The sequence below is a fragment of the Triticum dicoccoides genome, chromosome 7B (assembly GCF_002162155.2).
Source record: "Triticum dicoccoides isolate Atlit2015 ecotype Zavitan chromosome 7B, WEW_v2.0, whole genome shotgun sequence".
Taxonomy (NCBI): domain Eukaryota; kingdom Viridiplantae; phylum Streptophyta; class Magnoliopsida; order Poales; family Poaceae; genus Triticum; species Triticum dicoccoides.
The window spans coordinates 737,579,323-737,586,064 of NC_041393.1; the positions used below are offsets into that span (position 1 = coordinate 737,579,323).

Below are 6,742 nucleotides of genomic sequence, written 5' to 3' on the forward strand. Positions count from 1 at the left end.
ATATGTATTAAGTGTTTTACCCCAGCCATCGGTGGATGACTCCCATTCAATCTATAGCTAGCTAGCACAAGCAGCTTGATTAATTGTTCGTACAAACTTAGGTAGCTAGTACAAGCAGCTTGATCGATATATGTACGAGTAGCTTCCTGCTTGTTACTTGTTGCATCTTCTGCCATCATTAAGATTTACCGTCTACTTGCTACTGCATATGCATGGAATACGATGAGTCGGCAACCAACAATTGATGAGCCTGACTGCCAGAGAATGGAAGGAGCAAGATGTGCTTGATTACCATGTAATTTTGTACGATTCACATCTGTTTTCATGCATATTTTGCTTTGACTTACAACATTGCCCCCCCCCTTAATTGCTTGTCATGCTCCGCCACTGGATGCATGTTATCTTTGCCCTGCAGGTTTCGTCCGGATCGGCAGGCTTGTGGCCAGGGTTGCTCTCCAGAGCCCCGATGTCGGGCTGGTCGCTGTCAACGACCCCTTCATGAGCACTGACTACATGGTATCGTTCTCGATTCTCCTAGCTTATGAGATCTACGGACACGTATGGTAGGGTCGTTTTGGACTCGTGCATGGGACACCCATTTATATTCACTGGATTACGAGCTTGGATATGTGCTAAACATGAATGGATTTGATCTTCTACTTACACGCTGATGCTTTGCTACACAATCATAAGCACAATTAAATAGCGATGTATATGAATCTAGTGAATGTCTCTACATGTCTGTCTGTATCATCAGTTAGGTAGTTCCAGGTTTGAGGAATCTATTTGTTCCACGCAGTGACTATTGTTCCATTGTGGTATTTATAATATATGTACACCTGGTAGTATTCTGTATTATCTTACTAAATAAAACACATGCAGGCTCCATGCCAGTTAGTACTTAATTAAAGCATAGCGCTACTAATTGTCTCATATTATGGTTCTAAATTATGTGCTTGTAACTGGCAGACCTACATTTTCAAGTATGACACTGTCAACGGACAGTGGAAGCACCATTGAGTTAAGGTGAAGGACTCCAAGACCCTTCTGATCGGTGAGAAGGAAGTTGCTATTGTTGTTTTCACTGACAAGGACAAGGCTGCAGCTCACATATAGGTACATTCTTTCACACTTTCCTTTTAATGGTACCTGAATATTTCTTGTGTATAATTTACTAAATTAGTTTTCTGTGTCACCACTTTCAGGGTGGTGCCAATAAGGTCATCATTTCTGCTCCCAGCAAGGATGCTCCCATGTTTGTCTGTGGTGTCAATGAGAAGGAATACAAATCTGACATCGACATTGTCTCCAAAACTAGCTGCAGCACTAACTGCCTTGCTCCTCTTGCTAAGGTGCTTATCATTGAAGTTTTGTGCAGCTCAAACCAACCGCCAATATTGGGAATTGTATACTAATAATTTGTTTCTTTTAGGTTATCAATGACAGGTTTGGCATCGTTGAGGGTTTGATGACAACAGTTCATGCCATGACTGGTAATGCATTACACTGGGTTTTTTCTTTAACATTTTATATTATATATTTGACTATTGTATGCTTATGTGTGGCTGAACTTTAAATTTACAGCAACCCAGAAGACTGTTGAATGTCCTTCCAGCAAGGACTGGATAGGGGGAAGGGCTGCCAGCTTCAACATCATTCTGAGCAGCACTGGTGCCGCGAAGGTATATTAAGCTGGCCTTCTATTATATGATCAGTTAACTGATTGAACAATGTAGGTTGATGGATTATCTGATTCTTGTTGCCCGTAGCAACACATCATAAAGTTAACTTATTGAATTGTCACGGCTTGGATCTTATCGAATGTTTAAATCTACTATAAGAATATACAAGCTGATGCTTCTTGGTTTAATGTTAGTTTTTCTGGCTCAAATATATTTATGAGATTTCATTAAAAACTTAGGCAGTCAACTATGGTCAGAATAGGCTGTTAGCCTATAATATCTGAAAGAAATGTTTGTATTCAGTTGTAGCCCACCTAATTGGACTGCTTTTATTAGATCTAAAATCAATTGTATTTCCTATGATAATTTTATAACCTGGCACTATCTACAATGGTGTTCTTTCTTTGCAATTTGATGGTATGCCTCACCAAGCATGATCCTAATCTAATAACTGTTAAACTTTTACAGAATAGATAGATCCAGAAATTTTCATACCTAGAGGACGATGCCTTCTTGGTGCTCCTTGCTTACAGCAGGTACACCTCCGGAATTTGTCCTCCAAGTCTGGGTATTTTGATGCTTTTATATATGTGATGGGCGAAGGGAAAGTAAGGAGGGGTGTGAGGGATGGCAGAGGAGTTTAACATATATAGGTAGGGCAAAAGGGGAAGGCTGGGAAGCAGATATCTTTCCAGTTCTACCATGTATAATTATGTATGGTGCAGATATATTTCCTTTTTTCATCATACACATACCTCATAACAAATTAGAAAAGATGTCAGAAATCATAACTTACTAAAATATTAATTTGTTGTATTAATTAATTTGCCAGGAATCATAACTTACTATAATTATGCATGCCATATAAAAACGAAATATCTTATATGTATGTTTAAATATTGATTCTATTTTTATTATTGTTCAATTTGAAAAGGTAAACATGAACTTTCTATTTAACTTATGTGTAGTTAATCAGTTCAACGTGTAAAAAGTTAAATTATCAAACAAATAATCTTAAATGTTTTGTTTCTGAAATATGGCAATTAACAGCCATATGATTTTGTTGTATGCACAATCAAAACACAGATGCACCTAATGCATCATCGATCATTTGCAAGGGAGCGTGGGTCATTTGGGGACGTGGAACTGCTGCAGCCTATCTGAGACAGAGCAAACTCCAGCGAATTTGGCCAGCCAGGTACATCATCTAAACGACAATACGGTAGCAAGTTGAACAAAATTTGAATTGATTAGTATAGTAGCTTAGTAGTAGTAGCTTCCTGTACTATTATTTATGTCTATCAATCACTGCACCGGATATGCACTCCTCGGATTGTATATGTATGGGGGCCTATGATATTGTGAAGGGTCTCACATTTGTTAGGCTTGATGATATTTGCACAAATTGTGTAAGACAAACAGATCCTCCTCCCCTCCTCGCCAGCAAGATCCTCATCCTCCTCCTCTCTAGTGGCTAATCCTCCTCCTCTCCGATACAGCAGCAACTGATAACAGGCAACTGCAAGGAGCCAACACCTTTCACCCCCCTTCTACCACACCATAATCTGCTATTGATGATGCTGATATTAAGTTGTTCATTCCTTGCTGTTATTAGTTGCTCAATATTTCCTGCTTTGTTGGTGGCTCACTACTTTGTGCTAGCTGCTTTGCTGTATCGCAATAGAAAATTCACGGCGTCCACACTAACATATCTAATATTAAAGTGGTTTTGTTTCTTTTACTGTACGTACTGATCAATAAGCTGGGATATCCATCTCTCATTTTTGTTTCTATATTCAGGATCACAAAAAATATAAGCAGCGTCTATTAGAGTCCTGGAATATAATGTAACAACTACAGAGGAAGATCAAGGACAACTTAAAAAATAAAGAATATATGCAAGGTACGTGCCATATGAACGTCATATGTTTGTTGAGTATTCTCTAGCTGGAATGTGATTATCGCCGATGAAGAAAACCTCGTACAGTATAACAGTGCGTGTATGGATGGAGTTATACTATACGAGGTAGTATATGATGCGAGGCACGCAATGTCTTAGAAAACATCTCCTGTTCTACTTTGAGTATGTTGTGAACCTGCCATGGTACAACACAAAAGTACTCTGGTTCAACTGGAGCACCATTTACGGTCCAAACTGGTCTGGTCTAAAACCGTAAAATTTAGATAGAATGTGAGAGATTGAAATATAGGAGTTGACATTTAGGTATGCTGTTGGAGTTAAACAAGATACTAGGGAGAACCTTTCTAGGGGAATCCCCTATGCTTAGATTTAGGGGAGATAGTTTGTAGGAGTTGTTGGACTTGCTCTAGCTCCCATTCACAGCTCCTCTAACGGTTCCCCCCTACCCTAGCCACGTGACATGTATGGTCCAAATTGGTCTGGTCTAGAACCGTAAAATTTAGATAGAATGTAATATAAACAAACAACCAACATAGCTAGTGGATGCCACCATAAATCACTTTTGAAACTATATAAATATTTCAGATAATGTCATCTGATCATCGGATCAGCACTTGCATTCAAATAGATTATTACGCCATGTATATAGCCAACTACAGCAGTCAACAAATATAACAGCAAAACCAACTTGTAGTAGTACCAAAACTACAATTAGTTCTTAACTATTCTAAACCCAATTGTTTTTGGTAGTTTTCATCCATAACCAAACATGACAAGCTGATTGAAGTAATCCTGACAGCTCTGCATGCATAGAAGCATATTTAGTTGTTCAAAACCCTCAAGGCCGCCGTAATCTCCTGAGGGATGTTTCCAGCAGCTAGATTGTCTTTCACCATAAGCATCTGGACTACCAGTTGGCTCCTCAGCATAATTGGATCCTAGAATCAATGAAACAAATTCACCATCAAACGCTGAAGTGGTTGGATTATAAATGGCACATTAAAACTCGTCGTAAAGATAATTACTGTAGTGTTCATCCAGGTCATGCTACGCAAAGAACCTAGCTGTTGGGCCATCTCCTATAGAACTAAGAAACCCGAGTCTTTGCTGTGACAAACAGAATAAAAACTTGAGTGTTCTACATACTGCATCTTATTCATCTGAAAAATTTATTAAATTACCGCCGAAAATTGAAAGACATGTTGTCTTGTCGCCAATCCATGAGCTCGTTGTTCCATCCAAGGACCCTAGCCTGCAACACTTCATTGAGTTCTTGCTTCAAAATAGTGATCTCCTTCATCATCTCTTTGTTGTGAGTGCTATTTCCCACTTGTCGTACGTCTAGTGATGGATTATATACGATAACCCTTTTCCTCATCCGATTTACCACAAGTAGACCATACGAGGAGTCCGGGATAGACAACGGAAGTAGATACTACAGAAGGTCAACACAGGTTAAATGATATCAGGAAAGGAAAAATAAATTAGGAATAAAAAACTCTTACAATTGTGGAGTTGAACACATCATATCTAGGAAAGGGCTGTAGAACAGCATTGTTGATCAGCGTCGAGGTGCGTTGCCCTTGCGGCATCCAGGAATACCTTAGAGCTCGTGATTGAGCATGAAACTGCAAGTCAAAATAATGTTTTCCTCCAACCATGTTGGTGCCTGCATGCCTCTCTAGTTCAGCGCTCGCAAGTTTACGAACAGCGAGATTGAAGCATTCGGTATGTAGGCTTGCTGAAGTATGAAATAGTGTGTCCTTCAGCTTTTTGAGGCTGATTTCAATCCGGTACGGTGTATCGCTTCTTATCCAGATTGAGCTGCACGTAAAAACACATAAAAATGGTTAGCACTATGAGTGGTACTTTAAAACATAAATTGTTCATATGGTAACATTTTCTAGATAATCTAACAGCTATGAGCAGAACCTACAATTTTGATAAACTATAGAGCATGAAAATTTTTGCAGCACCTGCTAGCAAAAGCTAAAATTCAATAAAAATTTCTTTGTAAGAAAAAAAATAATTTGTTAGAAATTAAGAGTATGAAAATTTAGGTAACACCCATTATACCAAGTTTGCTGGCTGTTCAAAAACAATATTAAATTGTTGTACAATATAGTAAGGACATTAAGCTTTTCAGCATTTGTACTGCAAATAATTTTAGCAGATTGTTATTCATTAAACATGGTTGATGTGCAACGGAAATACTGCCAAATCATTTAACATAATTTCTTTTCTACTGATGCACTCAAAAAGTAAGATTTAATCTAAAGAAAAACAAATCAAGCAATATCATACACCTATATGAAACAGAGTCTGCTGTGTACGACCTAGTTCTAATGAGATTTCTTTCGATAAAATAAACCTACAATACCATAAATTACTCTAGTGTCTGCTCATCATGAACGCCGTTCATAAAGCCGAATATATATTCGAGTGCATCTTCCACAAAATGCCTTGGTGGGGGCAGAAGATGCAGGGGCACGGGCAAATCCTCCTCGGGGTCGGCCACAACATCGTGGAGCTGGAGGGCAGCCTCATTGGGGTCGGGGGCAGCGGCATCCAGGGGCCTGGGCACAGAAATGCACTGGTAAGTGCGTGCTGCCACAACCTGGATCGCCGGCGCATTGTTTCCAATGATGGGCTCCATCGCTGATCGATACGCGTGAGTGATCGTTCACCGAGGTGTCTTGGCAATTAGGATGTGGTTGCAGCAAAAATATAAACAGATATATTTTCAATTGTTGTGATGGCCGAACGAAGAGCAAGGAGAGGGAGGACGGATGGCAGAGGAGAATAACATATATAGGTAGGCCTCGCGGGGAATAACTGGGTAGCAAATCATGGCTGATTATAGTTCTACCATATATACCATTGTTTTCTACCATATATACCATTGTATTCTACCATATATATACCATTGGGGATCGTGCAAATCTATTTCCTTTTTGCATCAAATGCACACCTGTTAAAAATTAGAAAATATGTAAAAAATCATAAGTTACTAAGAAGAATATAGTTCTACCATATATACCAGTATAAATTAAATAAAAATCTTTTCATTGCTTGCATGCCAAGTTTAGGTACAGCAAAGTTAAATTCACGGCAATTAGGATCTCGATGCAGCATATAT

The 6,742-nt window shown here is 38.9% G+C and overlaps 1 pseudogene; it reads left to right on the plus strand.

Annotated features, from left to right (window-relative positions):
* Positions 1-222: 222 nt before the first annotated feature.
* On the plus strand, positions 223-1,769 carry LOC119339610 (annotated as a pseudogene).
* The last annotated feature ends 4,973 nt before the right edge of the window (positions 1,770-6,742 follow it).